Source organism: Lagenorhynchus albirostris, chromosome 4 (genome assembly GCF_949774975.1).
Source record: "Lagenorhynchus albirostris chromosome 4, mLagAlb1.1, whole genome shotgun sequence".
Classification (NCBI taxonomy): Eukaryota; Metazoa; Chordata; class Mammalia; order Artiodactyla; family Delphinidae; genus Lagenorhynchus; species Lagenorhynchus albirostris.
In genome coordinates, this window is record NC_083098.1 from 17579299 (window position 1) to 17603746 (window position 24448).

Below are 24448 nucleotides of genomic sequence, written 5' to 3' on the forward strand. Positions count from 1 at the left end.
TTCAGGGACAGGTGATACACATTTTACAAAATAAAATACATTTTTCTTATCAACAAGACACCTCCAGTAAGTAATTTTTACTAGCCTATGAAGTCACTCATAGCAAGGGCTTTATCTTGACTTTGCTCACAACTGTAATGCCAATGATCACAACGCTACACCAATAAGAACTTACTGGCTTGATTACTTAACTGAATAAATTTAAATGTTTACACAGAGTAGTTAAGGCCATAAAATTTACACAGAGTAGCCAATGCCTTAATAGCACCAGAGCACCAATCATTTTTACCAGAATTTCCTCATCACAATCAATTTACATCTTCAAATAGATGATCATTACCAAATGCCATTCCTTACTCTACTAGCTTAAAATTAATGATGGTCTCCAGACAGAGGTAGTCTGAGTGAACAGAGAAAATAGCCAACAGTTAGGGACTGATAAGGCAGGGGGTTTGGGGAACAGGGTACCAGAGAAAAGTGAGCTGCAGAGGAGTGAGCCTCAAAAATCTATGTAAAAATCCCTGAAGTCCTTGGCTGTGACTCCTAAACTGAGATGTTCGGAATGCAACTCCGGGTAGTCTAGCAGGGAACAGCTGAGCCAAGACTTCAGAGCCTGAACAGCATCAGGAAGACTAATTCAGACCCAGCCAGAGTGGATGGTTGAAAATCCTCAACTTTCAGATGAAATCCTAGAAAGGTCATGTCCTAGGTATCAAGTGAAATACATATGCCTAACAAATCCTAAAACTAATCCGTGACAGGATCAAGGTAATCTACTGATAAATAAATTAACTGCCCCCAAGAACCAGACTCTATACTCTGGAGGAAAATAACAGAAGTGTGAGCCTCTAAGAATATTATCTACGATACCTAGCAAACCATCAAACATTATTAGACATGCAAAGAAAATTTTTTATAGCAACTAATGATCAAGATATTAAACTGTCCATAGAAAGACATCCAGATAACAGATACATGATCCAGATAACTGAGTTAGCAGACAAAGTCTTAATAACTATGACTACTATGGTAAAATAGAAGATGGAGGGAATTCCCTGATGGTCCAGTGGTTAAGACTTGGTGCTTTCACTGCCAGGGCTGGGTCCATTCCCTGGTCAGGGAACTAAGATCCCACAAAGCCGCATGGTATGGCCAAAAATATAAACAAATGAACAAACAAACAAATAAATAAATAAAATAGAAGATGTGGAAAAAGGATAGAAGAAACAGGAGTATTTGAAAAGGGAATTGAAATCAATTTTTAAAAAGAATCAAATAGACACTAATGAACTGCCAACTACAATGTCTGAAATTGAGAGCTTATTGAATAACAAGAAACTCGACTCAGCAGAATGTAGGACTGGTGAACTTCAAAGACAGGTCAATAGAAAATATTCAAATAATCACAGAGGAGGGAAAAACAGATAGTAAGAAATGTCAAGATGGTTAAAAAGTTCAAGGACAAGATAAGAGAGAATGGGACAGAAGGAATACAGAAAGAAAGAATAACCAAAATTTACCAAATTACATGAGGGACTCAAGTCAGATTAAAAAACTGAGGCAACTCCAAGCAGTATAAATACAAACAAAACTACACCTGGGGGATTTCCCTGGCGGTCCAGTGGTTAGGACTTCGCCTTCCAATGTAGGGGGTGCAGGTTCAATCCCTGGTCAGGGAGCTAAGATCCCACATGCCTCACAGCCAAGAAACCAAAACATAAAAAAAAAGCAGTATTGTAACAAATTCAATAAAGACTTGAAAAATGGTCTACTGCAAAAAAAACAAAACAAACAAAAAACAAAAACAAAAACTACACCTGGGCACATTAGACTCAAACTACTGAAAACTAAAGGAGGCAATATTAAAAGCAGTTAGGAAGAAAAATTTTAAAAAGACACATACACATTACTTTCAAAGGAACAATAAGAATAACTGCTAACTACTCAAAAGAAATTATGAAAACCATCAGACAACAGAATAACATCCTTGTGCTGAAGGGAAAAAACTGTCAACACTGATTGAATTCAGTGCCGAGGAGGGGACTTCCCTGGTGATCCAGTGGCTAAGACTCTGCACTCCCAATGCAAGGGTCCCGGGTTCAATCTGGGGTCAGGGAACTAGATCCCACATGACACAGCTAAGAGATTAGAGATGAATGACATGGAAAAAAACATAAAAAACATAAACACATGGAGACTAAACAATACATTACTAAATAACCAAGAGATCACTGAAAAAAATCAAAGAGGAAATAAAATAAATACCTAGAGACAAACTGCAACGAAAACACGACCATCCAAAACCTATGGGATGCAGCAAAAGCAGTTCTAAGTGGGAAGTTTATAGCTATACAAGCCTACCGCAAGAAATAAGAAAAATCTCAAATAAATAATCTAACCTTACACCTAAAGGAATTAGAAAAAGAAGAACAATCAAAACCCAAAGTTAGCAGAAGGAAAGACATCATGAAGATCAGAGAAGAAATAAATGAAATAGAAACAAAGAAAACAATAGCAAAGATCAATAAAACTAAAAGCTGGTTCTTTGAGAAGATACACAAAATTGATAAACCATTAGCCAGACTCATCAAGAAAAAGAGGGAGATGACTCAAATCAATAAAATTAGAAATGAAAAAGGAGAGGTAACAACGGACACTGCAGAAATAAAAGAGATCATGAGAGATTACTACAAGCAACTCTATGCCAATAAAATGGACAATCTGGAAGAAATGGACAAATTCTTAGAAATGCACAACCTGCCAAGATTGAATCAGGAAGAAATAGAAAATATGAACAGAGCAATCACAAGGACTGAAATTGAAACTGTGATTAAAAATCTTCCAACAAAGAAAAGCCCAGGACCAGATGGCTTCACAGGTGAATTCTATCAAACATTTAGAGAAGAGCTAACACCTTTCCTTCTCAAACTCTTCCAAAATATAGCAGAGGGAGGAACACTCCCAAACTCCTTCTACGAGGCCACCATCACCTTGATACCAAAATCAGACAAAGAAAGAAAACTACAGGCCAATATCACTGATGAACATAGATGCAAAAATCCTCAACAAAATACTAGCAAAGAGAATCCAACACCACATTAAAAGGATCATACACCATGATCAAGTGGGATTTATCCAAGGATTCTTTTGCAAGGATTCTTCAATATACGCAAATCAACAATGTGATACACCATTAACAAACTGAAGAATGAAACCCATATCATCTCAATAGATGCAGAAAAACCTTTCTTTCAACACCCATTTATGATAAAATCTCTCCAGAAAGTGGGCATAGAGGGAACCTATCTCAACATAATAAAGGCCATATACAACAAACCCATAGCAAACATTCTCTATGGTGAAAAACTGAAAGCATTTCCTCTAAGATCAGGAACGAGACAAGGATGTCCACTCTCACCACTATTATTCAACAGTTTTGGAAGTCCTAGCCTCGGCAAACAGAGAAGAAAAAGAAATAAAAGGAATACAAATTGGAAAAGAAGAAGTAAAACTGTCACTGTTTGCAGATGACGTGATACTATACATAGAGAACTCTACAGATGCCACCAGAAAACTACTAGAGCTAATCAATGCATTTGGTAAAGTTGCAGGATACAAAATTAATGCACAGAAATCTCTTGCATTCCTATATACTAATGATGAAAAATCTGAAAGAGAAATTAAGGAAACACTCCCATTTACTATTGCAACAAAAAGAATAAAATACCTAGGAATAATCCTACCTAGGGAGACGAAAGACCTGTATGCATAGAACTATAAGACACTGATGAAAGAAATTAAAGTTGATACGAAGAGACAGGGAGATATAGCATGTTCTTGGATTGCAAGAATCAATATTGTGAAAATGACTATACTACCCAAAGCAACCTACAGATTCAACGCAATCCCTATCAAATTACCAATGGCATTTTTTACGGAACTAGAACAAAAAATCTTAAAATTTGTATGGAGACAGAAAAGACCCCGAATAGCCAAAGCAGTCTTGTGGGAAAAAAATGGAGCTGGAGGAATCAGACTCCCTGACTTCAGACTATACTACAAAGCTACAGTAATCAAGACAATATGGTACTGGCACAAAAGCAGAAACACAGATCAGTGGAACAAGATAGAAAGCCCAGAGGTAAGCCCACGCACCTATGGTCAACTAACCTATGACAAAGGAGGCAAGGATATACAATGGAGAAGAAACAGTCTCTTCAATAAGTGATGCTGGGAAAACGGGACAGCTACATGTAAAAGAATGAAATTAGAACACTCCCTAACACCATGCACAAGAATAAACTCAAAATGGATCCGAGACTTAAATGGAAGACCGGACATTATAAAACTCTTAGAGGAAAACATAGGAAGAACACTCTTTGACATAAATCACAGCAAGATCTTTTTTGATCCACCTCCTAGAGTAATGGAAATAAAAACAAAAAGAAACAAATGGGACCTAATGAAACTTCAAAGCTTTTGCACAGCAAAGGAAACCATAAACAAAATGAAAAGACAACCCTCAGAATGGGAGAAAATATTTGCAAATGAATCAACGGACAAAGGATTAATCTCCAAAATATAGAAACAGCTCATGCAGCTCAATATTAAAAAAACAAACAACCCAATCCAAAAATGGGCAGAAGACCTAAATAGACATTTCTCCAAAGAAGACATACAGAGGGCCAAGAAGCACATGGGAAGCTGCTCAACATCACTAATTATTAGAGAAATGTAAAATCAAAACTACAATGAGGTATCACCTCACACCAGTTAGAATGGGCATCATCAGAAAATCTACAAACAACAAACGCTAGAGAGGGTGTGGAGAAAAGGGAACCCTCTTGCACTGTTGGTGGGAATGTAAACTGATACAGCCACTATGGACAACAGTATGGAGGTTCCTTAAAAAACTAAAAATAGAATTACCATAAGATCCAGCAATCCCATTACTGGGCATATACTCAAAGAAAACCACAATTCAAAAACATACATGCACCCCAATGTTCACTGCAGCACTATTTACAATAGCCAGGTCATGGAAGCAACTTAAATGCCCATCAACAGACAAATGGATAAAGGAAATATGGTATATATACAATGGAATATTATTCAGCCGTAAAAAGGAACGAAACTGGGTCATTTGTTGAGATGTGGATGAATCTAGAGACTTTCATACAAAGTAAAGTCAGAAAGAGAAAAACAAATATCATATATTAACACATATATGTGGAACCTAGAAAAATCGTACAGATGAACCAGTTTTCAGGGCAGAAATTGAGACCAGATGTAGAGAACAAATGTATGGACAGCAAGGGGGGAAAGCTGCGGGGGGTGGTGGGGGTGGTGTGATGAATTGGGGGATTGGGATTGACATGTATACACTGATGTGTATAAAATTGATGACTAATTAGAACCTGCTCTTTAAAAAAGAAGTGATCAAATGTGTATCATTGGAAAGAAGCAAAAATAGATCATGTTTACTGTCTAAAAATATATATTTGATTTTTGAAAAAAAATAAAAATCAACAGAAATTAAAAACTCACCTTTGACATTACTGAAACCTAGGATACCTCTCCTGATTTAACTACTGCTTTATTATGTAGCTTTTAAAGACCCCTTCTAATGCATTCATATGCTTCTGAATGTTTGAAAATATTAAATATTACTTTGTTTTATTGAGGTGGATCTTTTCATATGTATGGATACTATATGTATTTCTGGAAATTGTTGCACACAGTTTTACTCTGTCTCAAACTGTATTTTAATCAATGCAAAAAGTTGAAATATTATAAAGAACAATGCTTGGAATACCATATATTTTTTCTTTGATATTTTTAATTGAATTTTTTATATGTAAAAGTCACTTGAAAATGTTAGTGCCAGTTTGCACCAGCTTTCTAGCAGACAACTGGGTAATTGGAAGCACTGATGTCCAGACTCTGTAATTCTCAAAATCCTTGTTGCTTTGGGAATGTTTGGACTTTATTAAGCTGATGACAAGATAAACTGTTATTCACTGCATATTATTACACATATTACTGACTTTATTACTCTATTATTAATAGTAGAATTGGCATTTTTACAATAAATATTATAGGGATTCATGTTAAGTAATAAGAATTTTCTTCTGGAAGCAAGATTTTTGAAGCAAATTATGATGTCATAGAGAGAAATTATGTAAATCATTATATACTATCTTAGAATATTGAGATGCTGAAAGGTGACTATAAATAGTGTCGTAAATAAAACTGTTCACTTTCTCTAAAAAAAAGAGTTCGAATGCTGCAACTAAGGATCCCACCCGCCACAACAAAGATCCCACATGCCACAACTAAGACCTGGCACAGCCAAATAAATAAATAAATATTTTAAAAAAGAATTCAGTGCCTAGGAAAAATATCCTTCAGAAATAGAGAAGTCAAGTCAGACTCACACAGACACTACACAAACACACTCTCACACCCAAGGTCCAAAGTAAGAGGAACACCAAAGGAAAGTTTCAGGCTAGAGGGAAAAGTTCCCAGACAAGAGAATGGAAGTGCAAAAAAGAATGAAAAGCACTGGAAAAGGTAAATGTGTGGGTAAACATATGAAAAACTATTAACAGTTTAAAGGAATAATAATAATGATGCCTTGTGTAGTTTAACATAATAACGACGGTCCTACCAAAGGACTGGGTATATATGGATTTGTGAGGTTGGATGTGTGAGTAAAAGATACTCTTCCTGGGACATCCCTGGCGGTTCAGTGGTTGGGACTCCAAGCTTCCACTGCAGAGGACACAGGTTTGATCCCTGGTCGGGGAACTGGGATCCCACATGCCTCGTGAGGTGCTCAAAAAAGAAAAAAGATACTCTTCCTCCCAAACTTAAGAAATAATGCAAATTCTCTTATTTACCTAAATTAAAAGACAGGGCTTCCCTGGTGGCACAGTGGTTAAGAATCTGTCTGCCAACGCAGGCCAAGAAGGTTCGAGTCCTGGTCCGGGAAGATCCCACATGCCGCGAAGCAACTAGGCCCGTGTGCCACAACTGCTGAGCCTGAGCTCTAGAGCCTGCGAGCCACAACTACTGAAGCCTGCGCACCTAGAGCCCATGCTCTGCAACAAGAGAAGCCACTGCAGTGAGAAGCCCGTGCACTGCAACGAAGAGTAGTCCCTGCTCACCACAACCAGAAAAAGCCCGTGCGCATCAACAAAAACCCAACGCAGCCAAAAAGTAAATAAATAAAATTTAAAAGAATTGGCTACCATCTTTAAAAAAAAAGACAAATGATAAGTAAAACATATTCATAAGTTCACAATCCTCATTACAAACCATACTTTCACAGCACTTATTTACACCTTTTACCTCAGCAGCATGTAAAAGACAATCACAGTATGAGTAATTACAAGTTTCATAGGGTACAAAATGTCACTTCCTAACTCCTTTAGTACTTTCTTTTCTCTTATTCTACTCTTTTCACCATTAGGAGAACGGTGGAAAGCTTAGATGGTATCAAAAGTCTCTAGATATATAAGAACTAAAAGCAGGTAATAACTCAGAAAAAAATATGTTCACTTCCTTAAAAAGTGTTCCTTTGAATTTTACATTCTACATTAGCTGAAATATTAGCCTTTATATTAATAATATATAATTTGGGGGTTTTCCTGTAACTAAAATAAATATAGCTACTCATCTTTAAATGACTGTGTAGATGTATGAGTAAGTATACTAGTTTAAAAACTTACAGTCTTTGCTTTTAATATTATATAAACGTGCTAGATTAAGACAAATGCTCTAAAACACTGAAAAAAATGTTTATTAACCATAAACAATCTTTTCAGTATTTGAAACCCTTTTTTAATATAAGTGTAGTATTGACGTTTCTTTTTTAGATTTTTTTTTTCCCTTGGCCACACCGTGAGGCATGCGGGATCTTAGTTCCCTAACCAGGAATTGAACCTGTGCCCCCTGCAGTGGCATGCGCAGAGTCCTAAGAAGTCCTGCCAGGAATTCCCATCTTTTTTGGCCTTTTAAATTATTATCTACAGTTTAATAGATGTTTAAATTTTTAAACTTATTTGAATTTAATTCCTCTTAATAAAGCAAAAGTGATTAATAGCCAATTGTTTCCATGACAGAATAAAAAATACTCAAATACTCTACAAAAATACTCATTCACATGGCACAGACCAAATCTAGTAAGATTCAGAATCATTTTCATGATGGAAATTATTTATGAAAACATTAATATTAAAAATCATGTATTTAAAAGGGCATATTTTCTCAATACAAATTTTCTCAGGTTGTACTTTGCTATGGTCATATACTTATCACAACAATCCATTCATAATCAATAGAAATTTTTTTAATGCATGTACTTTTTAATATTTATTTTTTGGCTGCATTGAGTCTTAGTTGCAGCACGCAGGATCTTTCGTTGCACTGTGCGGGCTTCTCTCTAGCTGTGGCATGTGGGCTTAGTTGCCCTGGGGCATGTGGGATTTTAGCTCCCCAACCAGGGATCGAACCCGCACCCCCTGCATTGGGAGGCGAAGTCTTAACCACTGGACTGCTAGAGAAGTCCCCACCCTGTAAACTTTTTAAAAAAAATTATTTATATTTTATTTTTGGCTGTGTTGGGTCTTCGCTGCTGCGCATGGACTTTTCTCTAGTTGCCATGAGCGGGGCACTACTCTTCATTGCAGTGCGCAGGCTTTTCATTGCAGTGGCTTCTCGTTGCAGAGCACGAGCTCTAGGCACATGGGCTTCAGTAGTTGTGGCACATGGGCTCAGCAGTTGTGGCTTGTGGGCTCTAGAGCACAGGCTCAGTAGTTGTGGTGCACGGACCTAGTTGCTCCGCGGCATGTGGGATCTTCCCAAACCAGGGCTCGAACCCATGTTCCCTGCATTGACAGGCAGATTCTTAACCACTGGATTCTTAACCACTGCACAACCTGAGAAGTCTGCCACTCTGTAAACTTCTTGAGTCTGCAATTATGTTGCAAATTACTGCAAAGGAAAACATTATTTTTGTTTGAGACTACTCAGACATGCCTTATTATAAAATCATTTCCTGTCATTTCTTTCAACTTGTTTTATTTTTTGTTTAAAATCTCTTAACTTTGAAATAATCAGGATGCTTTTTTTCTTATTTTCAACTTAGATAAAGCAAAACAAAAGTAATAGCCATGTAGGATGTTAAACTTTCAGATTAATTCTATGGGGGTGGTCTATTCTATGGGGAAATTCCAATCCCCTATACCCTTTTTTTTTTTTTTTTTTTTTTTTTGCGGTACGTGGGCCTCTCGCTGTTGTGGCCTCTCCCGTTGCGGAGCACAGGCTCCGGACGTGCAGGCTCAGCGGTCATGGCTCACGGGCCCAGCCGCTCCGTGGCATGTGGGATCTTCCCGGACCGGGGCACGAACCCGCGTCCCCTGCATCGGCAGGCGGACCCTCAACCACTGCGCCTCCAGGGAAGTCCCCCTATACCTTTTGAATCCATAGTAGTATATACAATGAGAAGTAATATCCAGAATGATGGCCGTGCTATATTAAATTATTCGATCAGGGACTTCCCTGGTGGTCCAGTGGATAAGACTCCGTGCTCCCAATGCAGGGGGCCTGGGTTCAATCCCTAGTCAAGGAACTAGATCTCGCATGCCACAATGAAAGATCCCTCACGCCACATCAAAGATCCTGTGTGCCACAACTAAGACCTGGTTTAGCCAAACAAACAATTAAATAAAATTCTTTGATCAAAAATGACTTATAATTATGGACATATGCCAAATAAGAATGATGAAATACATTTTTAAAAGAACCCTAGAAAGGGGAATTCTCTGACAGTCTAGTGGTTAGGACTTGGCGCGTTTATTGCTATGGCCTGGGTTCAACCCCTGGTCCGGGAGCTAAAGTCCCGCAAACCGCTCGGTGTGGCAAAAAAACAAAACTTTCAGGTAAATCCCGAGTTAAGCATAAACCTCAATTAACTATAATAGATGTTCAAATTATTCATTATTTGTCTTAATTTGCTAAATATTTATTTTTGGCTGCATCGAGTCTTCGTTGCTGCATGCAGGCTTTCTCTAGTTGCGGCGAGCGGGGGCTACTCTTTGTTGCGGCAAGTGGGCTTCTCTTGTTGCGGAGCACGGGCTCTAGGTGTGCGGGCTTCAGTAGTTGTAGCAAACAGGCTCAGTAGTTGTGGCTTGTGGGCTCTAGAGCACAGGCTCAGCAGTTGTGACACATGGGCTTAGTTGCTCCACAGCACGTGGGATCTTCCCAGACCAAGCTCGAACCAGTGTCCCCTGCACTGACAGGAGGATTCTTAACCACTGTGTCACGAGGGAAGCCCTGCTAAGTACTTTTAATATAAATTGACTTTAAAAATAAAATTAAAGTATTTTGAAATTATATCTCCTCTTAAAATTCTTTGTAAGGCTATTAACTAGTTAGGTATCTAAGACTTAGAATCACCAAAAAACAGGTCGGAAGAGGAGTACTATGGGATACTTGTAGCACCAACTTCACAAAATTCTCCCTAAAAACCCTTAACAGGTGTTTTCACGGGATATGTTTAAAATGGATTTAATTAGATATTTTTTAATTATATGAGATCATCAAAGAAGCAATAAACAAGGTTATCACATTACATGGGAACTTTTTACAAACTTGTCATTTTTATGGTTGCTTCCTACAGAGCAGACAGTAAAATAGTTTTAAATTTACACTCAGTTTTTTGTTTTTCGTTTTGGCCACGCCAGGCGACTTGCGGGATTTCAGTCCCCGACCAGGGATTGAACCACTGCCCTCCACAGTGAAATTGCAGAGTCCTAACCACTGGACCGCCAGGGAATTCCCTACATCCAGTTTAAAAACAAAATTCTCTACTGGAAAGTCCCACAACATCCCTCTACCTACTCTCTCAGCTTGGTGGTCTCCCCCATAAGCAATTTTCTTTGGAAATTAATTTTTAAATATCCATGTTTTATCAATACTTCTAGGTTCGAAAATTACCCAAACCAGGAAATGCTACTTTAAAAGACTATGGCTACTCTCAAGCCACCACAAGGAGAAGCCCGCACACCGCAACAAAGAATAGGCCCCCGCTTGCCACAACTAGAGAAAGCCTGCGCACAGCAATGAAGACCCAACGCAGCCAAAAATAAACAAATAAATATATTTTTGAAAAAGTGAATTGAGAAAAAGATTAATTAAAAAAAAAAGACTATGACTACTTTCAAAGTAATCAAATACAATTTTAACCTAAGAAACAATCTGCAAGTGAAAAACCACTGTTTTTCAAGGGGGTAGAATGGCGAGTAAAGCCATGAGATGGTACAGTGTTTACCTAGAAGACAGTAATGAACCAGGGAGTCTGAAAGTGAGGGTTCATGAAACCAAAGATAGAGCTAGAATGGTAGGCTGGAGCAAGACTGTAAAAGGCCTCAAAGGTCAGGCTAAAACTGTACCTTTCCACATGTAAGCAATGGAACCCACTAATTAACAGGTCAAAGTGATTAAATACAAATAACAAGTAAGGGAATAGAAGAGACAACCAGTTTAAGTACAAGTTATTAAACCTGGTTTTGGATTTGCTGAGTTTATGAGATTCAAATAAAATTGTATGGAGGGGGAGAATAAATTAAGAGCTTGCGATTAGCAAATACACACTACTAGACATAAAACAGATAAACAACAAGGTCCTACTGTATAGCAAAGGGAACTATATTTAATATCTTGTAATAATCTATAATGGAAAAGAGTATGGAGAAGTACATACATACATATATTAAACTGAATCACTGTGCTGTACACCAGAATCTAACACAACGCTGTAAATAAACTGAATCTCAATTTTAAAAAAATTTTTAATGTACAGTATAATTTCGTGGTCCCAGGGCTAAGTAGCTGTCACACCAATAGAAGAAAGTAAAGTTGAAGGGGAAGAAATAAAGTCGAGCAAGGGTGGGACAAGTCTAACAATTAGCTGCAAAAAATTTCAAGCAGTTTTACTGCATTCTGCAAAAATCAGCAAATGTATCAGTCACAATTATTAACCATGTGGTACAATCTTAAGAGTATAAAGCTAGATATTTCCCGGACCTAGCATCAGTTCTGTGGGGTTTTCTCTAATCTGACTACAAAATTTAGATTCCTTCTAGCCATGTTCAAATCTACACTGCTTAAATTCCAAAACCAAGGTGCACTTTTTCCATGGCTATGAACATTCAACATTTCTTAGCAACCCTTGGCCCTAACACACAAACTATCTCTTGTAGAAATATAAGGAGCCTTCCCCTCATGACAACCAATCACCTAAGGCGTCATTTGAAATGCACAAATACTGGGAGCTCCCTGGTGGCCTAGTGGTTAAGATTCTGGGCTTTCACTGCCTTGACCCGGGTTCAATCCTTGGTTGGGGAACTGAGATCTGGCAAGCTGCACGGCACAGCCAAAAACAAAAAAGTACACAAATATCAATAGTTCCCTGGCACTAAAAATGGTTTAAAGCACTCAAAATCAGACCTTCTGCAGGTTCTAGTCTACAACCAAGTTAAGTATAGAAATGGAAAGTAAACATTTAGAAATTTTATGGTAATTTGACAGTATATTTATGTCTGTTCAAACTAATAATATAAAATTCAGGCTTACATTTTGTATGCCTTTTTTCATCTCTTTATCCTATTGTTATCATTTTATAAAACATTAGATTGGAAATTGTTTAAAAACAAAACAAACTAGTTTTCTACCAAAGTATGAGAGACACTGGTTTAGATTACACACTCTGGAGCCATGTTACCCAGGTTGTAATCCCAACTCTGCCATTCACAGATATATGGTTTGGTGGGGCAAAACACCAAAGTACCAAATAACACATAACAATATTATTGGTAACCCATCTCCAGTAGCACTTCCTTATATTTCCCCTTCCTTGCTTCACTATTTTTTAGCTGAATGGCAAGGACCATTTGTGGCTTTAATAAAAATGTAAATACTATTATGGCCAAGGCAGCTACAATTATCTCTACCAGTTACTAACCCAACATTTCAGTAAACTGAAGGCATTAAATAAAGATATGAAATAATGAACAGAAGGGTGAGCAAAGTAAGAACAGGAAAAGATGGTAGTGTTTTATGATTTTTAAAGTGGTTAACACCAATCCTCACACTTCTACCAAACTATGAGTTTTTACTTGATAGGTAACATTTACTAAGCAGTTACTAACAAGCAACGGGCTGCATATTTTTATATACGTTATTCAGTATATTCAATCTTCACAATACTGTGAAACTACTACTCTCTCCACTCTTCAAATTTAAGCCCTGGGAAGTTAACAAGTCTTATCTATATTCTACATTTTATTGCAGGACTGTCAAGATTCATAGCTAGGGATACTATGTGTCCAAATTTTACCTGTTTGTCGTTTCAGCATAATTATTATTACTAAAACCCTGGTTCACTCTCACAAGTGCCCAAAATTGGATAATAAATTGTATATTGTTACCAAGGTACTCTTTCCAGGCAGCATAACCCTACAGTATGTACTATGCTTTGTACCACAGCCTCAGGCTCAACACTTTCACTATCTTCCAAGTGCATGCCACTGCCAATAAATTAGAAGGCATGAATGGTACACTTCACTCTTCAAACACACACACACACACACACACACACACACACACACACACACACACTCTCTCTCTCTCTCTCTCTCTCTCTCCCCCACTACTAGGGGAAAAAGCAAGTAAACACCAATGATTGATTATACTGATTTTATATTATGCAAGACAGTGTACTAAATGCCTATGTGATCAAAATATCTTAGAAATACAGGTAAGCATATATAAAAGCTACCTTTTATGGATACAAATAATTAACTCTAAGAAGATTATTTTTTAATACAACATATGTAAATAGACTTCAGGATACTTTACTCTTCCTTTTAGTATCCAAACATTCAGTTCCCAGGTCTCTTTTTAGTAAAGATACATTTTCCCCAGCACTCTCCCATATGTAAATTAGTATAATTAATTAACTAGTACACAAAAACAAATAAAGCCTCACCACCTGCCTTGTAAGGAATGAAAAAAAATCTGGTGTAAACAGTGAAAATTATCACAAATAATTAAACCAACTGTTTTCAGTGTCAGTTTTCAAATATACCTATAGTAAAGGAATACCAGCTAATCTGGCATCACTCATCAGGAAAAGTGCAGCTGTGGATTTTGCAGGTCTTCTTCCTTGTCTGTAATAAAGAATCAAATTGGTGACCTTTGTGCCATAAACTAAAAAGTCGAAGTAGATAAACAACATATGTAGATTCAGCAAAATACAAACCTTTTAAGTTTAGAACACTGCTCAAATGGAGAATTTATTTTTCATGTAAAGGACTGTGAGATCCATATCAATTCTGATTCAAGACAGTACTTTTTAACATTCCTTTTTACTAATATAATATGACACCTAAACAATAATATTGAAAGCTGAGGTACAGAGGGAAGAGCTTTGACCATCTGCACAAATTGTGTTGTGTCTAAAAATTACGACAAAATTTAATAGCTGTTCAAATAATTATTTAAGTAATAATAATGTAATTATCTGACTAAAACTGATGACTAGCCCTAGACTTTTAAGTGAACAGAGTTAAATTTGCTATGCTACAGCTAAAAGTTTGTATTTCTGGATAGTCAGCAAATTACACTTAACCACATTCTACTAATAAAAAAATTCCTATAGGTCACATTTGAATTTCTTATCTTCTAGAATATAATTTTAAAACTAGAAAGACTTGTAGGCATCTTGTTACATTTAAAATAAACTCATTCCTAAAGGAACACTAATATCTGTCAACCAAATTACTCTGCACATCTTAATGTAGCTTAGGGCAAGACTACAAATTCAGGAAGTGTGACAGAGACATAAGAAATAACAAACATGTATGATCAAGAATGATGAGATTAACAATAAAATTTAAATGTCAATACTACTTAAACCAAAGGCTACCAGAAGATTCACATTTTTTAAATAACTAAGGAGAAATTTATATAAGTTGAACATTATACAAAAGTAAAAATTAGTGCTTCAAAATAACATTAAAATGATGTTAGGACAAACATTTACATTGCACAAAATTATACTGGTTCCCGTAACATGATGATTTCTATTTCATTCATTCTTTAAAGATTTATAATTACAATTTGAAAGGCAAACATTTTAAAGAATTTAACTGCTGCTTCTTTTAAAGTTTATTCCTTTTAAAACTTTGAAAAGCATAACTGAAATTTAATGATACTGGTTAAATATTTGTTTAAAAAAATCAATTTTAGGGACTTCCCTGGTGGCACAGTGGTTAAGACTCCACGCTCCCAATGCAGGGGGCCCAGGTTCAATCCCTGGTCAGGGAACTAGATCCCACATGCATGCCGCAACTAAGAGTTCGCATGCCACAACTAAGGAGCCCGCCTGCCACAACTAAGACCCGGCGCAATCAATTAAAAAAATTAATATTTTTTAAAGTCAATTTTAACATGTCAGCTAAACAAATAAGCAGTTTAATTCTTTTTAAATTCCATGTGTTAGTTTTTTTAAAGTTCTGTAATGTTAAAAGTTAGAATTTCAATGTAAACTATGGTTTAATAAGAAAATTAGATTTATCCTTTTATTCTCCAAGTATTTAAACCATTTTTCAAAAGAAATCAACCGGGCTTCCCTGGTGGCGCAGTGGTTGAGAGTCCACCTGCCGATGCTGGGGACACGGGTTCGTGCCCCGGTCCAGGAAGATCCCACATGCCGCAGAGCGGCTGGGCCCGTAAGCCATGGTCGCTAAGCCCGCGCGTCCGGAGCCTGTGCTCCGCAATGGGAGAGACCACAACAGTTAGAGGCCCGCGTACCGCAAAAAAAAAAAAAAAAAAGAAATCCACCAATATTTCTTTAAAAATTAGAAAACCAGGTACTACAGTCACTGTTTCAAATGTCCCCAGGTTTATAGAGTATGACTATATCCTTTCACTTAAGTTAATGAACCATGAAACTTCCAAATATAAAAACTTCTATATTCTTTAACCCAGTTATACTTTTAAGAGATTTCTTCAAAGGAACTGTCAGGACAATAAAAGCTTTATATATTTTATATCAGGAAGGAAAACTAGAGGCAATATATATATTAAAAAATACGACCAAAAGGTAACAGATAAATCATGGTGTTTATAATATAGGCACTAGAAGTGATGTTTGGAAAATCATTTTAAAATGTTAACATAAAAGTAGAAAAAAGATGTCAGGACTGAATAATGAGAACTTTACTTTTGTGGGGGAGGGCACTTTATTTTTAATTTAACCAGTCCCAAATAAACGTGGTACATCCAGACAATGCAATATTATTCTGCACTAAGAAATAAGCTAACAAGCTGTGAAAAGACATGGAGGAATCTTAAATGCATATTACTAAATGAAAGGAGGCTTAAGAGGCTATCTACTGAGTTTCCCTGGTGGCGCAGTGGTTAAGAATCCACCTGCTAATGCAGGGGACACAGGTTTGAGCCCTGCTCCGGGAAGATCCCACATGCCACAGAGCAACTAAGCCTGTGCACCACAACTACTGAGCCTGCACTCTAGAGCCTGTGAACCACAACTACTGAGTCCACGTGCCACAACTACTGAAGCCCGCGTGCCTAGAGCCCGTGCTCTGCAACAAGGGAAGCCAACACAATGAGAGGCCCGCGCACCACAACGAAGAGTAGCCCCCGCTCGCCACAACTAGAGAAAGCCCGCAGGCAGCAACGAAGACCCAACACAGCCAAAGAAATATATAGAAAAATAAAATAAATATATAAAAAATAAAATATTAAAAAAAAACTACAGACTGTATGATAACTGTATGATAAGAACTATATTTCTGGAAAAGACAAAACTACAGGGACAGCAAAAAGATTAGTGCTTGCTGGGGGTTAGGGAGGAAGAGGGATGAACAGACAGAAGATTTTTAGGCAGTGAAAGTACTCTGTATGAAACCTATAATGCTAACTGTGTTATTCCACATGTGTCCAAACCTACAGAATATACAACACCAAGAGTGAGTCGTGATGTAATGTACAGACTTCGGGTGATAATGACATGTCAATGTAGGTTCATCCAGTGTAACAAATGTACCCCTCTGGTGTGGAATGTTGATTGTGGGGGACACTGTGGATGTTGGGGCAGGAGGTATGTACCCTCCTTTCTATTTTGTAGTGAACCTAAAATGGCTCTAAAAAAGTCAAAGGAAAAGAAATAGACACAAAGAGAGACATGGTGAGAAAAAAGAATCCACAAACAAGTAAAGCAAAATATTAACCAGAGAACATGTTGTTGGGATTGCAGATTATTTTTTCTTCATACAGAGCTAAATGTTCCAAATTTACTGTAACAAAATTATACTGAAGCCCAAATATACAGAGACTCTACTCCTGGACTGTTCAGTCTGTTCCAAAGATGTCAGTCCCCACTTGCACCAATATCACATTTTTATATGTTACCTTTGTTGAATAATGTTTTTTTTCTCCACGTAGGGCAAATTCTCCATTCCCCTTTTTTCCTCCTTTTCAAAAATTTACTGCTAATTCTCATTTGTTTATTCTTTCAAATAAACTTGCAAACTTTTTCTCTAAAGGGCCAGAGAGTAAATATTTTAGGCTGGTAAACTTCTATCACTTATTCATTGTTTTGTTTTACTTTTTGAAATAAAAACCATTCTTGGGACATCCCTGGTGGCACAGTGGTTAAGAATCCACCTGCCAATGCAGGGACACTGGTTCGATCCCTGGTCCGGGAAGATCCCAAATGCCGTGGTGCAACTAAGCCTGTGCACCACAACTACTAAGACTGCGCTCTAGAGCCCGCGAACCACAACTACTGAACCCGCGTGCCACAATGACTGAAGCCCACGCGCCTAGAGCCTGTGCTCCGAAACAAGAGAAGCCACCACAATGAGAAGTGTGCGCACCGCAACGAAGAGTAGCCCCCACCTGGCGCAACTAGAGGAAGCCCATGACCCAGTGCAACCAAAATAAATTAAAAAAAAAAAAATCTTAGCTAGCAGGCCACACAAAAGCAGCCCTAAGGCCAGCTTGAGAACCCCAGCATAAAGTGTAGCTTCCCAATAAGAACCTGCTGTATAAAAAAATAAATTAAATTTAAAAATTCAAAAGAATAAAAATAAAGTGTAGCTTCCCACCCCACTGGCAAGATTTTGGCATTTTGACTCAGTTTATACTGAATTTACACATAAAATTCAGGAAAAATTAACATCTTTCCAACATTAACTCTTTCAAAAGCAAATTATGTGATTAAGTGATTCTTCACTTATTAAAGTCCTCCACTGTAGTTCTCAGAGCTGTACGGCTTTTATTTATGAATCCTGCAAACTAACTGTTAGGGTTTATAATTCCTGGGCACTTGAAGGCTCTGGCATTTGGGTATATGAATGCTGCAAAGAACTTGCTAGGTTTATTATTCCTGGCATTTTTTGCCTAAAGAAAAACTAAAAAAACTACCACTAGAATGCAACAAAAAGTTACTTTTAAAATGTGGTAATAAGTGTTAGTTCTTTATTTCTTTTATATTCAGTAATCCAGTAACTCTTAGATTAAGAGAGAGGTGGGTTAAGCACTCAAGAGTGCATGGCACATGATAGACACTCAAATGTTTCAATAAATAAATGGTTCTAATTCTGTTCCCTCTCAAAACCCCACTAAAACTATAGTAATTTACCAAAAAAAAAAAAAAAAAAAAAGCCCACAACCATGGGAAGAGCAGAGAAAAAAAGAACTGGAATGTAGATGGAAAGGGCTAAGTAATCAATATACACCTTAAAGTCTCCTGGCAGCACCTTTCAGAACTGGGAGTGAAGGAAGGGAGTAAATTAAAAAGAATCCAGGGAAAGTTGTTCGGGAAATAACTAGATCCCTCCATCCCCTCCCCCTACTCCAAGTCCCTAGGCTTGCTGCCATGAGTTCAAAAATAAAAAGAAAAGAAGCAATTTGGAGGTAACAGACAGGCAGGGAATAGAAAATGCCTTTAAAAATATGTACCTATATATATCCTCAAAAGGATGTTAAGATTTTGCATGCACACAATTACAGGAAGCTATAAAAATGAACATTCAGAAGACCAGAGAGAGAGAACATCTGGAAATTAAAATTATGAGGCAGAAAAGGTTGGAAAATAAATTTCCCAGAAAACCAAACAAAAAGAGATGGAAAATGAGAGCAAAATTTAAATGAGAGTGAGAGTGCATCAGAGCTCGCAGACACTAACGAACCACTGCAGTAGATTCAATATCTGAATAACTGTTTCAAAGAGAAACGGGAGAGGAAAATCACCAATAAATCTCTCAGAAGTGATGGATAGGAGTTGCTATATTAAAGTCCAATAAGTACCCAGCACAATAGATGACAACACTCATACTAGGGCATGTCATTGTGAAATGGGGACAAGGAAAGACTCTATAAATTTCTGGTGAGTAGAAGGGAACTGGTCACATTAAAAAAAAAAAAATAAGAGTCATCAGAATAATTCCTGAGTTATCAACAGTTACAAGAGAAGATGACCATGGAACTTCAGAATTCTGAAGAAAAGAATTCTACACCCAGCCAAACTACAGATATGATATCGTTCAATAGGCATAGTCTCAAAAATCTTTAATAACCCTCATGTACCTTTTCTCAAAAAAGTTCTGGAAGATGTGATCCACCAAAGTGAAACAAGTAACCAAATAAGAGGAAAACAAGAGATACAGCAAACAGAGGAGTGCAACACAGAAGTCATATGAGAGCAAATAAGGAACATAGTCAAAAGAGATCCAAAAAAGACAGGTGTGCACCAGATATAGAGAGCCAATGGTCTAGACTGGAGCAATGTGATTCAGGCTACATTCATGTGCTGTTATGACCAAGAGGCTTACTATTGTACCTTTTATTAAAAAACGACTGCCATATGTCTGGCCTGGACATTTTTTTTTTGGTATTTTTTAAATTGTAAATTTATTATTTTTAAAAATTTATTTACCTATGGTTGCATTGAGTCTTCGTTGTGGTGCACGGGCTCCTCATTGTGGTGCTTCTCTTGTTGCGGAGCATGGGCTCTAGGCACACGGGCCTCAGTAGCTGTGGCTCGCGGGGCTCTAGAGCACAGGTTCAGTAGTTGTGGCGCACAGGCTTAGTTGCTCCGCAGCATATGGGATCTTCCCAGACCAGGGCTCAAACCTGTGTCCCCTGCACTGGCAGGCGGATTCTTAACTACTGCACTACCAGGGAAGTCCCTGGCCTGAACATTTATGTACCCGTAACTCAGCTTAAAAATATGTTAACATGGACTTCCCTGGTGGCGCAGTGGTTGAGAGTCCGCCTGCTGATGCAGGGGACGTGGGTTCGTGCCCCGGTCCGGGAAGATCCCACATGCCGCGGAGTGGCTGGGCCCGTGAGCCATGGCCGCTGAGCCTGCGTGTCCGGAGCCTGTGCTCCGCAACGGGAGAGGCCACAACAGTGAGAGGCCCATGTACCGCAAAAAAAAAAAAAAAAAAAAATATATATATATATATATATATATGTTAACAAAGCTCCTTTTTCCTCTTCTGTGCCCTGCTCCCTGGAACAGCTCAGAATTTCACACCAGAATTAACCTATTCTTAAACAAGATACAGAGCAGCTCACTTGAAGAGACCACTCTCCTAACTGAAGGCTCTGCCTGGCCCATACCACAGCCCCAGCAGATAACTGTAGAGTCCTTTGTTTCCCAGAACATGTTCATGATCTTGCCCACTCGTTTTCCCAAGATGGGCTCTAGTAAAAATTCCAGGAAGCTGAAGCCAAACTATAACCCAGAAATGGTGTTTAGCTTATCTTAGGAACCTACCTGTAACAGTAGCAATACCGTGCTTTCCCTACACATCATTTAAGTTTTTAGTTTTTCAAAACTAAAATACTTAGCTGAAAGATATACACACTGGAGATTAAACTCTAAAGATAATTATACTGTAAAAAAAAAATTCAAGGGAATGACTAACATGAAAGTCAGAGCAGTGAGTAGGGAAGGAGGCAAAGAAATGAAAATGTGATCAGAGTGTAAGATTGAGGTCCTGGGGCTTCCCTGGTGGCGCAGTGGTTAAGAATCTGCCTGCCAATGCAGGGGATACGGGTTCGAGCCCTGGTCCGGGAAGATCCCACATGCCGCAGAGCAACTAAGCCCGTGAGCCACATCTACTGAGCCTGCGCACCACAACTACTGAGCCTGCACTCTAGAGCCCATGCTCTGCAACAAGAGAAGCCACCGCAATGAGAAGCCCATGCACCGCAACAAAGAGTAGCCCCTGCTCCCCGCAACTAGAGAAAGCCCGTGCACAGCAGCAAAGACCCAACACAGCCAAAAATAAATAAAAATTAAGAAAAAAAAATTGAGGTACTGATGTTGTCTTATGTGATGGGTACATGGGTCTTCAGGTTATTACTCTAAAACTTACGTACAAATGTATTTCACATTTTTTCTACATATAAGCATCTCACTATTAGAAAAGAGAGGATCTCTAACAACAACAACAAAAAACAATTGTAGCATGATGGACAACAAGAGTCACAGAAGTGTTTTATTTGACCAGTAGTTTTTTAATTTTCAATTTGTTGCCAAAACATTCACCTTACAGATATACTACCCCATGTGTAGAATGACACAGGAAAAGGGTTATTCATCACAGTACTGGAATAGCAAATGGTTCCAAAGCAAGTTACATGGCTAAGCCCAGTGGGGATGGGGGGGCTGTAGACTACTCAAAGTTATGGATACAGGGAAGTATGATTCTTTAGGGGGCATAGCTAACAATCTTCCATACCTGTAAATTTTCTATTGCCTTTCTCAAATAATAATAGTAGTTACCAATCTTTCTAATTGTTCAATTTATCACCTAGTCCTTGGCTCACCTGGTATGGATCACATAGCCACACCAATAAACACAAACGGTACTATAATTTATCCCCAAATTAACGATCACATTCCCTTTTACAATCTATACAGGATTATAAACTCGAATATACTTATATGCCTTAATTGGACCCTAGCAAATGTTCATCAGTATAGAAATAGAAATGTTTTAAGACCAAACCATGTAATACATACCATCAGAAAAAAAGTGAAAGCTTTGTGTTTACATGTAACGCTCTAAAAAATATATTACTAACTGAAAAACACAATGTGCCAGAATAGTGTACAGAGTTGGCTACCATTTATTTTTTTGAAAGAATATACAGCTGACCCATGAACAACGTAGGGGTTAGGAGCACTGACCCTCTACACAGTCTTAAATCCACACATAACTGTACAGCCAGCCCTCCTCATCCAAGGTCCCACATTTGCAGATTCAAACAACCGCAGATCACATAGTACTTTAGTACGTATTAGGTGAAAAAAATCCGTGTATGTATAAGTGGAGCCATGCAGTTCAAACCCATGTTGTTCAAGAGTCAACTGCAAATCATATTTGCTTGTATATATAGTTGTCCCTCGACATCTGTGGGGGACTGATTCTAGGATCCTCTCAGATACCAAAATCTATAGATGTTCAAGTCCCTTATATAACATGGTATAGTACAGACAGCTCTCCAAAATTTGATCCACAGCTGGTTGAATCCTCAGACGGAAATCCATGGATGGGGGGCCAAATGAATACAAATCTCTACAGAAAGATATGAACTGACCATGGTGGTTGCCCCTAGAAGTGATCCACCTGGATGGGATCAGCTTGAGAAGACTTCACTGTATACTCTTTTGTACAAAATTTGAGTTGTGGACAATGTATACAATGGGCTACTCACCCACACATTTTCTTAAACAGCAAAACAAGGTCATAGGACAATTGTAATTTTAGGACAATTTTAATTGTCCACACAAGACCAAATAATTATCTTTGGAAGTTTAAAATACAGAGAAAAAAATTAAAAACTAAAATACAGAGAGACATTTTCTAGAATAAAATTAAAAAATAACTTGCCCAACCAAACTGGTCTTTGTCATATTCAGTTGTACCTTACAAAGTTATAATACAACATGTGTTTGTATACAGCAGGATATGTCTAGATTCTACAGCCACATTGTCCAATTTGGTATCCCCTAGCTACATATGGAATTAAATTTCAATTAATTAAAAAATACAATTAATACAAGTTTAAAATTCATCTCCTGGGTTGGATTAGTCTTATTTCCAGTGCTCAATAGTGCCGCTAGTGGCTACCGTATTGGTCAGCACAAATATAGAACACTTCCATCATCACAGAAAGTTCTCTTGGACAGCCTTTTTTAAGAAGAATCCTCAAAAAAACTGGTTAATACTGGATGCTCTGGAGAGGAGAACTAGGTGACTGGAGAAAATAGATAGGAGATAGGTTTTTCACACCAGTAAGACAGGACTTTGCCTGTGCCAGGCAGCACCCTTAATGTTTCATGTTAACTCACTTAATCCTTACTGTACTTCAACTTCAATATAATTAGTTTCCTTTGTAATCCTATGTATTTTATTTAATTTAAAAACATTATTCTGAAAATGAGGTCACAGGTTCCAGCTGTTTACAGCTAAAAGGATCCATCTGAATTTTGGAACATGAGCATTTATTACTCATCTTCAAGAAAAAAGCTATTTAAAAAAGCTAAAATACCATTATCTATAAACCAAAACCCAAAAGAGATTTTACTACATATTATTTTAAAATACGTCACACCAGTTTAAAAGAAAAAATAAAATGTATCGCTCCTAATCTCATCATGCCACCACCCATAAACCATCTGATACATCCTTTCAGATATGATTTTATGTTTATTTGTGTATAATGATGACCTATGCATCAATTTTATCCATAAGGTAAGAGTTTTGCTGAAGGCAAAGAGTTGGACATTTTAGTTTTGGTTGAATTTTAGTTTTTTTTTTAAGTATAGTAATAAAGCTTGAAGATAGGACCTGGGTTGGAGTTCTACCTCTCTCACTTAGGAACTATGTGACCTTGGTAGAAACTTTTTAATTTAATTTTAAAAAGTTTTAAAATTAAAAAAAATCACTTGAAATATGAATTTCTCACCTATAAAAAGTATTTATCCCACAATATTAAGATTTACAAAAAATTACGATATTTTATCTTTCTATTAAAATATTGACCTTAGTTAATACTTTATGTTATTAGACTGTGGTTACATAAGCTGTTGCCCTAAGATGACCCATGTAAAACCCCTAATTTTTTATAGCAATACTAATATCAGTTCACATAAATACTAAAACTTATTGACTGTCACTGTAATAAGCAGAGCACAGAAAAATTTCTGTAATTTCTAATTTCTGTATAGCATTTTGTATGAACACATTTAAAATATGTAACTAAAGACATTTTAGCTTTAAAGATTACTGCAGGGCTTCCCTGGTGGTGCAGTGGTTAAGAATCCGCCTGCCAA

The 24448-nt window shown here is 37.5% G+C and overlaps 1 protein-coding gene across 2 annotated transcripts in view; it reads right to left on the reverse strand.

Moving 5' to 3' along the window:
* The window catches only part of EIF4E (eukaryotic translation initiation factor 4E), a 112734-nt gene that overhangs the window by 17345 nt on the left and 70941 nt on the right, over positions 1-24448 (reverse strand). The window lies entirely within an intron of this gene.